The 14,463-nt window shown below is 42.2% G+C and overlaps 1 long non-coding RNA gene across 1 annotated transcript; it reads left to right on the top strand.

The window, feature by feature from the left end:
* LOC135982358 (uncharacterized) lies at nt 1-8,219 on the top strand. The gene is made up of 3 exons (XR_010599670.1): nt 1-872; nt 1,866-2,003; nt 3,751-8,219. It is a non-coding gene; the product is annotated as an uncharacterized LOC135982358 (long non-coding RNA).
* The last annotated feature ends 6,244 nt before the right edge of the window (nt 8,220-14,463 follow it).

Raw genomic sequence — 14,463 nt, 5'->3', positions numbered from 1 at the left:
GCGGGCGCTGGGAGCTGCCCCAGGAAGCGGTGAGTGGTGGCGCCGTGGCTGCGGTCCGGACGGTCCCTGATATCAGGACAAAGGGCATCCCGACCGATGTAAGGTCGGGAGGTGCGACAAGTCCCTTAAAATCGGGACTGTCCCCATAATATTGGGATGTCTGGTCACCCTACTGCCTTACAGAACCATACTTTGGCTTCTGCCAAGTTCAGAGGCAATCACATTCTCAGTCCCCCCCCACCCCCAACTGTATTGCGTTTGTGGAGCAGAAGGGACCTTAGAACCTGCCTTCCTGTAGGGCTTGCATGATTTATCTGTGATAATTATATAGTCCCCATTACTGTAGTATCTGAGCACCTCACAATCTTTAATGTACTTAGCCTCACAACACCCCGGTGAGGTAGGGAGTTATTAGTATCCCCATTTACAGGCAGAGATCAAAGAAGCTAAGTGGCTTGTACAGGATCTTACAAGAAGTCTGTTGCAGAACATGGACTTGAACCCACACACCTTGAACCCACACCAGGCATAGGCTTGTACCATAACCATGGCACCTCCCCTACTAATGAGCAAGCTGATGTTGATCCAACAAAGTATTTAGAAATGTGCTTAATTTAAAGCACATGAGTAATCCCAATGGAGTGGATGGGACTATTCATGTGCTCTAAATTAAGTGTGTGCCTAAATGTTTTGCTGGATTAAAGCCAGGTGTTGAACATCTTGCAGCAGGTGAAGCTCTTAGTGTCTGAATCTTTATCACTCAGTTTTTAAATAGCAGCTGTCCTCCTTTAGAAGCTGGATCTTTACTAGGCCAGCCATAGGGAAAATAATTAAATGTGATAGAAGTCATGTCTTCTAAAGAAAGATATAAGGTATTTGATTCACTTTTTAGATCATCTTAATTTTAATTAGATTTTACATTTTAATTACTGGTATCTTATGGTCTGTAGATGTGAGTAAATGCAAAATATGCAAAACTCCATTTAAGGTAAGGAGGGGAAAATGGGTCATCTTAACTAAAGATTTCCAACCCCCACCAGCCCACTTTGACCACATAACTTTAATAAGTCAGAAGCAAATCTTAGTGAATCAAGGAAATATGTTCTGAGAGAGAGATAAATCTCACCTGTAACCCTCATAATGCTTGTATCCTTAAGTTCAGCATCTTCATAATCATGTTTCTTTAATGCTTGTCTGCCTTCCCCCACTGAATTTCTCACCTTCTTAATTTAGGGTCCCATCCTGCGATGTGGGGCATGCATGTGGACTACTGCATCCACAGGGATTCCACACAGGCACAGAAATTCACTTGCACACTACAATTTGCAGGATCGGGGCCTAAGGTCTATGGGATAGTGACTTTGGGTCCAATTGTCTTATCATCCTAGTATGAATTAGGTATAAAGTCAGTGGGCTTACACCATCATAAAAGCAGTGTAAGCAAGGTGAAAATCAGACTAAAGACTGGTCTTCACTACAAAGTTAGATTGTCTTAACTACATCACTCAAGGTTGTGAAAAATGTCATGCCCTGTATGATGTAATTAAGCTGACCTAAGCCTCAGGGTAGACATTGCTAGGTTCATTGACCAAGCTACCCTTCTTGGAGAGGTGGATTTTCTACAGCTGTGAAAGAACCCCTTCTATCAGTGCAGTAAGTATCTACACTATAGCACTACAGCCAGTGGCTATATATGCAGTGCATGCATTGCATGTCCCAGAATTCATAAAAATGTTGCCCATCTGGTGGCCTACAGGCTGGATCTGGCTCATGTGACCATTCCATCCAGCTCCCAAATGCACACTGTAGAACAAAGTAGCATCTTCTGCACAGCGTGACCTCTCACAAACCTCATGTGCTGCCAGGTCATATCAGCTGGAAGACACCATCTTGTGGAATGTCACTAGAAAGTTTGGACCACCTAGGACAGCCAAGAGTAGAACTGAATCTTCCATGATAGAACAGAGCTAGCAGGACAAATAATTCTTTGTCAGGATGGAAAGGTTAGTGCAAAATTTGTTCACTAAAAAGTTGCTGCGTGCCTGACTAAAAATGTCATGGCATGTCACAGGATACAACCGTACGGCTTCAGCACTGTCGCTGTGCTGCTGCAGCATTCTAGCGTAGACATACCTTCATTGTCTTTTATTTCTGTGCCATATGCATTTTGTGGAGCTGTATAAATAAACAACAATATAGCAATCATTAATCATAATAACAATGCCACATCAGAAGACCACCATGGTTGACACTAGAAGTAGGATTTCCAAAAGTGTTTAGGAGCACTGGTACCATTAGTTTTCAGTTAGACTTGTCCTCCTAAGTCCTTTAGATGTTGTTGAAAATTTTAGCCTAAGGTCCTGCCCACGCTTCAAAAATAGCTGTTTACTTTTAACAAAAAAGTGCCCCCCAATTTTTTTTTTAAAGAAAGAATTTCAGGTGCTCAATATTTCTAAGTGTGTGGGGTTTTTTTAAATTCAATTTTAATTGACTAGATGCAAAATTCAGATGTGATGTGAAAGACAGTGAAGGTCAGTGGAAGTGTGCCAAATTCAGTGGTGACATAAACACTGGTGTGTATAGGAAACAGGTGCAGGGTGTAGAGTAGAAAAGTAGTGTAACTTATACCAAATTAGGTATGCAAGGGAGTGTAAAATTAGTGTAGCACATGTATTAAGGGGCAGGGAGATATAAGCAAGATGTCACAGGAAAAGCATCTAGCAGGAGAGTAAAGCAGCCTCCTGTACACACTTTAATTTATCGTGCACCAACCCAAAAACTCCTGGTGGCAAATTCAGTATATTTAACAAACTATAAAGACGTTTGATTATGTATTATGTAGAATAATTCCTGGGCAAGGGCCTCCCACACTTTTGCCTAGATTGTATACTGAGTTATAGGTCAAAAGTCTCTAAAAATACCTAAAGCCAGGAACTTAAATGAATCTGGCCTATTTTTAGAAGTGCTGACCAGGCACAGCTCCTATTGTTGGTGCTCAGCACCTATGAAAATGAGCCCACTTTTATTTGTATGTCTAAATCTGAGTATAGGTGCTTAACTTCAGGCATCTGTGTTAAAAATTCTGCCCCCAAAAATGTTCATTGGATATAAGTGACTGGAGGCCTTCAATAAGTAAATTCAGTGGGTAAAATTAATTCATTATATTAATTATGTAAAATAAAAACTGGGAGTCAAAGGCCTCCAGGGAAAGGTGGAAAGAGGAACCTCTGAAGGTGACCTGTGCAGTGCTGAGCCCACCCACCATCATCAGACCCCAGTGGGAGGACCTGGAAGGTGGGTAGTGCAATACAGAGGCTCCCAGGCAAAGGGCCCCCTGGTCTTTGCAAACAACTCAGATCTGACAAACTACCCCAAACACACCTTACAGGATATTTATCAATAAAGAGTAACACATATGGTATCTACAGAAAGATTATAACTTGTCAAGAATCATAATCATTGCGACTTGCAGGATGTATTTATGGGTAATATTTAAGGAACAATGATGGACTTGGAATAAAACTTAATCACCAGGGGACACTGTGCCTCAGTGATAGCCCATTCAGGCAAGATGGTGGTGTCATCCTGCCCGGTTTAGCTGGTGATGAAATGCAAGTCTCATTTGTTTAGACTTACTCAATACCAAGACTTTCCATGGAAAACCATCAGAGACAACTGAAAACAACTGAAACTTCTTGAAGGTTAAAAAAACAACATAACAACAAGACATTTGTTTCTATTCCTAAACAGGGCAAATCAAAGACTGTTTCAGTATAACACACAGGAGGGAGAGGTACCCTGAATCCATTCGCTGAGGAGACATCTTGGGAGTGGGGAGATTCTGATGAAAGTTTGGATTCTGGTTCCTGTGAAGTCAACCAGCTCTGCAACAGGCTGAACTTTGGGGGGGAAAACCTACTTTATTTGAAAGGAAAGCTAACTATTACTAGGTATAGGCCCAGGTTCAAGTTTTATGATTTTGTTTGCTGTTGTGAGCATTTGCTTCCACCACCGTCTGTCATTTCTAGTTAAAACTTTGTTCGTTCTGTGAGTAGCCAGTGAGTGTGACTGGATATCACAGCAGAATGATTCAATGGGACTCGGGGACTGCAGTTCATCTCGTTAACCTGCAAGGTGAAGACAGCGCTGACATAGACCAGAGGAGAGTGCTTGAATGACTGAAAGGCAGTGGTCTTATTGGGTGCTGGGAAGTGGGTGGGTGCAAACCACTACAATCAAGACTGCCTGGAGGCAGGGGGTAACAGGGTGACTCATAATACTGAGTACCAAAGAACCATCGCATGTAGTGAATGAGGCAGAGTTCTGCAGGAAGAGAGAGTTGAATGCTTGACATGAGGCCCTGTGTTTGATTTGCAGGACAGCTGAGCGCTCACAGCTGTAACTGAAGTCAATAAAAGCAGTGCTTTGGACATATTAAGAGGTATAGAATACTATGCATGCTCAAAAATCAGATTTGAATGGGAGTCTCCCACGTCTCAGGAGGGTGCTCTAAGCACTATGATATGTGATAGCCTGATACAGCACACCAACCACCTTAATTCTGGCATTTCCTAACTTTTGAATACCTGATTTTGCAAACTTAATAATGTTACTTTAATGTTGCCTTTTTGTGTGTAATTAGAGTTTAATGACTGTGGAGTGTATATATTACATAACATCATGGCAGATTTACAATTCAAATGCTGAGGCGGGCATCTGTTTTAAACATAAAATATTTATTGGGCAGTCATTAATTAATTAATATTGATACATCTTTGTGAAAAAGTGAAGTGTAACCCATGCCTGCTTGATGTGATGCTCCGTTTCCCCTCTAGTGACACCTAGACCATCTAGCAATCAATGAGTCTGCTACAGCCTTGAGTAACAGGCATGTGCTCATGCAGCTGAGGCTCACACAGTAAGCTTCAGAGAGATCCCAGGTTCAATCCCCCTGATTGGCATCTGTCAGCATTACACAATGTGGTATATTAGTGCTTCCCCTCCTTACCATGCAATGATAATTGGGGAGCTAAAATGTAATATAATGAGTGCAGGGTTGTCATTTTGGAGGTCTACTCTAGGTTTCTGTATGAGCCGTTAGCAAGTTTTAAAAATGCTTGGATAAATCCCCCATCAGTACCAGCTTTCCCCTGTTAATCACAGCTAATGAATAAACTTAATGAGCACAGAGGATTAATAGACTCAAAGGCCTACATTAAACTTCAGCCTGTCTATTTGGAGGTGAAAAGGAGAGGGGAAGGAAAAGCTCAGGAAAAGATCCAATTATCCCATCAGACACAGATGTCATTTTTTCATCCCTGGTTGAGATATTAAAAATGGACTGACCAAATTTCCCTTAAGCTCTCTGTAAAGAGGAGCTATACCACTCAGGACAGTGGCTAAATGCTGCAATTAGGCCCAGTAATATTTCCCTGTACATTCACCTTTTTAAATAAATAATTGTAGGTATAAGCCAGTTTTTGCCTCACTTGCCTGCCAGTGTTTGAATTCAGAGTACTGTCTTGATGGCTTTCCAGCTCCTAAACCAAAGCATTTTCCTGCACACTCTGAACTTGTTTAAATGTGACGTACTGTAGTAACAAAAGATACTTGAACAGACCAAGGCTCCTCCTAATCTGGCATCCTGTTGCTGGGAGTGGCAAGTGTTGACTGCTTCAAAGGAAGATGTAAAATCCAATGATACACCTAGGCCTTGGCTACACTGGCGCTGAACAGCGCTGCAACTTGCTGTGCTCAGAGGTGTGAAAAAACACCCCCCTGAGTGCAGTGAGTACAGCGCTGTAAAGCGCCAGTGTAATCAGTGCCTGCAGTGCTGCACGCTCGCTCGCAGCGCTGCAAGCTACTCCCCTCGGAGAGGTGGAGTACATACAGAGCTGTGAGAACTCTCTCAGCGCTGTGAAGTCCCAAGTGTAGCCAAGGCCTCAAGAGGGGATAAATAGCTCAGTGGTTTGAGCATTGGCCTGCTAAACACAAGGTAAAAATCTGTCTGGGGATTGTTCCTGCTTTGAGCAGGGGGGTTGGACTAGATGACCTCCTGAGGTCCCTTCCAACCCTGATATTCTATGATTCTAACTCCAATGTATATTACTGGGGGGAGAGGAATGTCTCCTGTCCCCAGCTGGTGATAATTTTGTACCCTGAAGCATGAGGATACATAGCCCATATCATTGTATCCTAGGTAGTGAAGTCAACGTCTTTTGCATTGGAAATTGATTCCTGAAAGCACAGTCTGGCAGCTAAGCAAAGGAGAAAGAGACCCCAAAATTTTAAACTGCAAATGTATTTGTAGTGGCTCAGTTAGTGCTTTAGAGCCCACTCAGGCCCGCTTCTCTTACAGCCTGTGGATCTGGGCTGGCTTTACTGATCCTAAGGCTGGTCAAGATAGTCTGGTAGGGAGCGCAGAGCTGCTGCTCTGCCACTCTGTGACTGGAATCTGCAGAGGCTCCGAAGGAGACAGGGACCACATGAGCTCCCTGCCCCCTCCACTGATTCTGAATCTCCCTCTTTCCTGGCAGCCATTAACTCCCACTGATCCACCTGTGTGGGGCAGACAGGCTGTGACCCCAAAATCAGCTGTTTGAGGTGAGGGGACTGGGAGGTAAAGGGTGCTCAGAGGTTCACCCTCTGCTACCTTTCCCTGGGGATATCTTTTGGGCCACTTCAGAACAGTCAGCCTGGTCCAGTGCCAGAGAAGGAGGCTGCTCAGCCCCTTGTTATCTCTCAGCCAGGGAGACCCCACCCGTTATGCAGGGACATTGAAGGATGAACCACCTTCCTGCCAGCATCATTCCTCCATGCTGCTCCATGGACATGTATGATAAAAAGGGGTGGCTGAGTATGGGACTGTGAATTCAAGTGGGGAGTGGGCAGCGATGCTGCTGCTTAGGGAGGGCGTCCCCCCCATCAGGATTCTATTAGTGCCCTGTGGGCATGAAGCACAGCTGTGGCCACATTCTGGGGAGTAGGATCCTTTAGTTTTGTAAATGGGGTTTTAAAATGTACACCCGGAGGGCCAGATTCCCTTCTCAGGCTTCAGCTGGCTGTCACATGCCACTGAGAGTCGAATTTGGCCCAGTATGCTTTGCCCCTCATCTGCCTACCCACGTTTTCCTAGGCACAGCATGGTAGAATGCAGCACTGATTGAATTGTGGCGGTTGCCCACTACCCGGCCACAACTTTTGTTTTCAATAGTTAAGCTATTTGGATTTGACTAAAATCACCGCGAATGCAGGCAGGGATAAACGATCAACTGGCCAAATCCAGAAAATGGAGCCCATGCTATAATCACTAAGCATAAATCCTCAGGAAGCATAACAAGGTATTCTTTGTATTATACTGGGTTTTACCATCAACAACCCCATCATGCTCACAACACCCCCTGCCATGCACATTGAAAAGAAAAAGCTCCAGCCTTGGGTCATATTTTTATATTTATTATAGAGTGTTTATTTTTACAGGGGCTTTTTCTTCTCTTTTTCTCACTTTCATCCCTGCCTCCTGCTTCTTACCATTTGTAATCCCAGTGCCACATGTACTTTCGCAGGTAACAGTAGATGATAACAGCTTGCCCTTTGGACTACCAATATCAGTGCCTGCATGCAGCCTCTCACATTTGGTGAACTCCAGCATTTAAAGGTTGTAACATTATTTGGTTTTATTATTTGAATCTAATAGAGCAGCTTGTGATCAATAAAGGGGATGCTTTTATCATACTTGCCAGTCTTTTATTCATAAATATGCAGATTTTCTGCCTTCTAGCCACACTGCTTGTGATTTTAATATTCATGGAGAAAATAAAGTGATTCCACCCTACCTTTAAGCTGCCTGTTTATGTCTAGTGTGATAAAATGCATCTTTATTGAAGTGGTACATGGATTATGCTGACATCACAAAAACATATTGCTTCTGTGTCTTTAAACGTTGTGGAAGTGCTGTATTGTATTAGTCATGTATGGAATGAGGTCACTTCCTTTACAGTAAGGGGTCTTACACTGTTACAGTAGTTTAAATGGGCCTTAATGTGGGAGTAAATTATATTTGCATTTCCTATTAAACATCTCATTGCAAACTGTGATCAGATACGCTCTAGTGCAACATATTAATCCATGAACAAATACTTAATGGCTTAGATGACAACACATGACACTGAACTGATGTAAGTTATGTAATCACCCTCCAATCATTTTACTATTAAATTGATAACTTAGAGCAGTGGTTCTCAAACTTTTGTATTGGTGACCCCTTTCACATAGCAAGCCTCTGAGTGCGACCCCCCCTTATAAATTAAAAATACTTTTAAATATATTTAACACCATTATAAATGCTGGAGGCAAAGCAGGGATTGGGGTGGAGGCTGACAGCTCGCGACCCCCAAAGGGTCCTGACCCCCAATTTGAGAACCCCTGGCTTAGAGTAACTTCCTTGGCTAATAGCTGAACTGGAGGCATCACATGACCTACACCATATAGGAGGGACCATACCTAATAGGACTTGCTCAAAAAATAAATTAATATAATTGTTATTATTTTGTCTAATGCGTTTGAAAAGGCACTTGAATGGTCAAAATCTAAAGAGTTTATGACTTTCCGGTAGAAAGAGCAAATGTGATTGTTTTAATCTGTCTTGGCAGCCATAATGAATGCACTGAATGTCAAGATTCTAGTTCAGTAATTGTGTCACTTAGTCATCTGTTGAAAGCTTCTATAATATCCAGACACACATGATATAATGATGCCTAAATGTGATACTTTATTACATATGCTACTCTCCCATGTCAATCCATGCACTGATCAAGTGATGCTCACTTTCCTGGAACTACCACCTCCACCCACTCTGCTCAGGAACAACAACTGTGTGCAGTGAGCCCGGCATGGATGTGTTAACAGTCAGAAAGTGATGACTAGTTACATCAGTCTGGACTTGCTCAAAGTCACAACTGGAAAAACAAACCTCCCTGCATGCTCCAGCCTGCTTTTCGGTTGATGAATCACAGCACCAACTGGAGTATTTATAAGCAAGTTTCAACTAGCATGATTCCCTATCCACTATTAGAGCTAGAGGAGGCAGGATATTTCCCCCTCTTTAACCATCATTACTGCTGAGGATACTCTAGGTAGGGCTTGAACCTAGAGGAATTATTTACATTATCTCACTGTTATTTCCATACAAGAAGGCAACAGTACAAAGAAATAATTTGATTGAAAGAACTAACCTGGTACTTCTGGTTCTACTGAGAAGCTTCACTGCTGTTGCTTACAGAATAACTTCTTTCACAACAAAAGGCTTTGTAAAACCCAGTTAGTAATGATTACAAAGTGCAGCAATGGCCATGTGCTGTATTTGTGCAATGTTCGATTTTTTTTTCAGGTTTTCCTATGCTCTGTTTCTCTATCTTCAGAAAATACAGGGCATCTTTTGATGATATAAAGTGGAATTTTCAAAAGTGCCTATGTGACTTAGGAACATGAGTCCCATTGAAAGTCAATTGGACATTTAAGTGCTTTTGAAAATGTTACCTATATAGGTGGCTGAGGAAGGATCTTGCACTAGACTGGGACTCGAGATACAAATGTTCAGTTCCTGGGTCAGTCACAGACTTCCTGTGTGACCTTGGGCAAATAATTTAGTCTCTCTGTGGCTCAGTTTCCCATCTGTGAAACTGGGATAATAATACTTCCTTTCTCCTACACTTTGTCTGTCTTGTAAACTCTTTGCAGTGACAGTTGTTATGTGTTTGTACCATACCTAGCATAATAGAGCCAGATCTTGGCTGGGGCCACTGGGTGTTACTATAATATAAATAAATAATGCTGATGGGATGTGACTTGTAGAATAACATACAGTACATCTGTAATTCTGTTTTCTAATTATCCTGTGACTCTGGCCTGGTCTACACCTAAAACTTAGGTCAACCTAGCTATATCACTCAGGGCTGTCAAAAATTTCATGCCCTGTGTGACATAGTTAGGTCAACCCTAACCCCCTAATGTAGACACCACAAGCTTGACAGATTCTGTCAATCTACCTACCACTTCTCTGGGAGGTGGATTACTTACATTGATGGAAAAACCCCTTTCGTCAACTTAGGAAGTGTCTATTACAGTACAGCCCGCTAGCGGCATAGCCGTAATGCCATTATAGCAGTGCTGCTATATGCCGTGGTTCTCAATCACTTTACCACTGTGGCCGCATATACAGCTCTCTATGTGTTATGTTGGCTGCATCCATACAACATATATACTACCTGTATGGCCCTGAAGATGTCACATGGGCTGCAGCTGTATGCTGATTGGGCCACAAGTGGCCCACAGGTTGAGAAATACTGCATAGTGTGACTACACTGCTACACCTATTTAGCCAAATTCATCCCTATTGTCAGTAACTCTACTGACTTAGATGAATTTGGCCTATTTGTCTGGACAGTAGTTCCACTGGAGCAACAAAACGGAGAAGCAGGTCCTGTAGTTCATTACAGCTAAAGATCTGAGTGTGTTGGAACTAAAGGGGAAAAAACCAAATGGGAGGTGCTGAATAGTTTACTGTGAAGTGTGGCAGGGAACTGAATTGATTCTTTTTTTTTTTGTGGGGGGGGGGCTCTTGTAAATGTAAACATTGCTTGTGCTTCCCATCCCTACTAATGAATTCAGAAGACTAAGCGCTTTGATGTCCAGATCTTTCGGGTCACTCTCTTTTTTTCCTCCTCACATTAAACCTCTCATTTGTAAATATTATGATTATTACTGTGGTACGTAGGAGCCCTAGTCATAGACCAAGACCCCATTATTGTAGGCACCGCTTCCTTTTCCATGGATTTCCCACCCTAGGGATCTGTCTTGAATAAATAAATAAATAAATAAACCCTTAAAAATTGACAGAGTCCCTTCATTCAGTGTGTTAGGTAACTAATTCATGCTATTGAAAAAGCTTTTTGTTTCCACATCTGAGACTGTGCTGCTGCCACATCCCATCAGGATAACTCCAATGGGACACAACAGCACTTCTCTTTCCGATGACTGTGAGGATTTCTCACACAGGTGCCCCACCCCCACCCCCCAGTCACAGTGTCTGTCTTTATATCTGTATCAGAATTCCTGGCACATCAGTTAGGTGTGGAAGGAATACAAACAGGGCCCTCAGTGTGCTAGTTCTCCTTCTCTTCTCACCGTAGTAAGATTCTTGCCCCATTTTATGCAAATATTATAATAAAATAATAATCAAGATAGCTCTATACATTATAATAGTATATATAATTATATACAACTATAAATGATACTAAAACATTGTGTGGCTGGCCACCCAAGCGCCTCCAGCAATAGATGCTCCTGAGCTGGTCTGCTCAGAGCAGGACTCTGTCAAGGCAATGGAGGCAGTGTGGGGAGGGTGGCAAGGTCACAGCCCCTTCCCCACACAGCCAGGTATTCCCCACACTGTTAGCTTCTATGACAGATTTAGATTTTGCAGACTCCAAGTGTTCTTTCTTTCTTTCTTCTCTTTCCTCTCTTTCCCCTCCAATAAGTTTCTAGCCTTTACTGTTGTAAAGAAAATCTCCCAAACACAAACCAAATGTAGCCAATGCAGCGAATCTGCAGACCACTTCAGACAGGTATGAACTGTGCCATTCATCTTAATGCAGTATTAAGATTTAAGCTTATGGCAGAGGCTTTAACAGCTACTTCCAAATAATGTCGATGTGCCACTGTGCACCTATGCTGCACAATTCATAGAATCATAGAATCATAGATTATAGGACTGGAAGGGACCTCGAGAGGTCATCGAGTCCAGTCCCCTGCCCGCATGGCAGGACCAAATACCGTCTAGACCATCCCTAATAGACATTTATCTAACCTACTCTTAAATATCTCCAGAGACGGAGATTCCACAACCTCCCTAGGCAATTTGTTCCAGTGTTTAACCACCCTGACAGTTAGGAACTTTTTCCTAATGTCCAACCTAGACCTCCCTTGCTGCAGTTTAAACCCATTGTTTCTGGTTCTATCCTTAGAGGCTAAGGTGAACAAGTTCTCTCCCTCCTCCTCATGACACCCTTTTAGATACCTGAAAACTGCTATCATGTCCCCTCTCAGTCTTCTCTTCTCCAAACTAAACAAACCCAGTTCTTTCAGCCTTCCTTCATAGGTCATGTTCTCAAGACCTTTAATCATTCTTGTTGCTCTTCTTTGGACCCTTTCCAATTTCTCCACATCTTTTTTAAAATGCGGCGCCCAGAACTGGACACAATACTCCAGCTGAGGCCTAACCAGAGCAGAGTAGAGCGGAAGAATGACTTCTCGTGTCTTGCTCACAACACACCTGTTAATGCATCCCAGAATCATGCTTGCTTTTTTTGCAACAGCATCACACTGTTGACTCATATTTAGCTTGTGGTCCACTATAACCCCTAGATCCCTTTCTGCCGTACTCCTTCCTAGACAGTCTTTTCCCATTCTGTATGTGTGAAATTGATTTTTCCTTCCTAAGTGGAGCACTTTGCATTTGTCTTTGTTAAACTTCATCCTGTTTAACTCAGACCATTTCTCCAATTTGTCCAGATCATTTTGAATTATGACCCTGTCCTCCAAAGTACCACAGTTGTGTGCAGATGGGTGATTGTATCTGCAAAGGGCCAAAACAAACTGATCTCTGTGTGAACTCTAGTCAACAGCTGTGGATCGAGGATAATTTATGGCCCTAATTTTGGGCTTCTTGTCCACATACCGTAACTAACATTAAGATTTAGCCTCCTTGACTTTCCTAATTTAAAAACAGCTTAGTAGATCCATGAAAATCACCTGATGTGTAGTATAGACCAGGGCATTTTGTTGCACAGAAAAGCAAATGTAACTAACGGCTTGGTATGACCTCCTTGCACACCTTGCATGTCTCTATGCCATGCACCTGGATTCTGATCCACAGCCTAGTATATATTGCAGGACTGTAAAAAGAAGAACAGGAGTACTTGTGGCACCTTAGAGACTAACAAATTTATTAGAGCATAAGCTGACTACAGAAGTGGGCTGTAGTCCACGAAAGCTTATGCTCTAATAAATTTGTTAGTCTCTAAGGTGCCACAAGTACTCCTGTTCTTCTTTTTGTGGATACAGACTAACACGGCTGTTACTCTGATTGCAGGACTGTGTCTCTCCTGCATAGGCAATACCAACTGAGACAGATGAATTAGTTATTTTGTGAAACAGATAAACATCCTGAGGATTAGACTAATAATCCTAACTCACATTTGAGTTAAAGGTGTTTTGGGGAAGGGATTGGTTGTTTGTATTTAAGATCTGAGCCCAGGATTATGTGTGAAGTTAACCACCACACCTTTCCCTAGCTGTTTTGTACATATATATTTGGGCATAATTTAGATTAATTTGCCATAAATATGCTGTTAGTTGTCTTACATGACAAGGCAAGTGAATAACTGGGAGTATAGTTGAAAGACAAACTCCAAACTGGCTTTGTTGTGACCTGCCTGATGAATCACAATTTATTATACTTATTCTGTGAAAAAAAACAGAAGAAATGTGTTCTTAGTACAATGGGACAATTCTCCTGGAGCCACTGATGTGAATGAGACCTGAGTTTGGCCATATATTTTCAAGGATTGTTCATGTAATATTTCAGTAGCTCTCTGCCCCACTGACCCCACATCTACTTTGACACTTTGTTTCAAATGTGCTTTCTGAGTAAAGCAGTGAGTAGCTTCAACCTTCCTTTGTTGCTTCTTCAGTCACTCAGCAGCAGACTCTGTGGTCTCCTTGTACCATTGCTATAACTCTGAGACATGATTGTACAGACTGTGTGGGTTTGGGGGCTGGGCAGGGCTCCTTACCCCCAACCTTGCAGCAAGTTTTGGCCAGTCATGTGGTTAGCTTGTAAATAGTGCATAGGAAATGTTTATTTTAGAAAAACCTCTTTTTGCTGCAACATTTAACAATAATTTAATGGAAACTTTCTGCGAACGTTCAGGTTTGTAAAACTTTTTCAGAAATCTCACTGTTGGGTCTAAACTATCTCAGCAATCCTGCCCGTGTGCATATTTCTTAATTTCTTTCTCCCTTTGATATTATTTATTATTAAGGAGCCTGATCCAGCTCTCATTGAGGTCAATAGGATCTGTACAGTGACATTAAAGAGAGCTGGCTCAGGCCCTAAGTCTGTGTATGTAAATTTGAACTCTAAAGTATTTTGGGATACATTTTTAAATGAAATTCTAGACTCTAGTGCCATAGATTGCTAGATGCTATGGAATCTATTAATAAAGTAATGTTATGCTGGAAGTTTTAATGGCTGCCATCAAGCAGGTCTTTGATCTATAGACAATCATAGACCTCATAAGCCTGAAAGAAGTGTCATCAGCATTAATGGGAAGGAAAAATTAAATCTCTTTATGGAGCCAGAAAATGAGACACAACAGACGCTACTGCCCAAGGTAACTGGCC

Source organism: Chrysemys picta, chromosome 3 (genome assembly GCF_011386835.1).
Source record: "Chrysemys picta bellii isolate R12L10 chromosome 3, ASM1138683v2, whole genome shotgun sequence".
Taxonomy (NCBI): Eukaryota; Metazoa; Chordata; order Testudines; family Emydidae; genus Chrysemys; species Chrysemys picta.
Note: the sequence above shows the minus strand (reverse complement) of the source record. Positions and strands in the feature narration are given on the sequence as shown.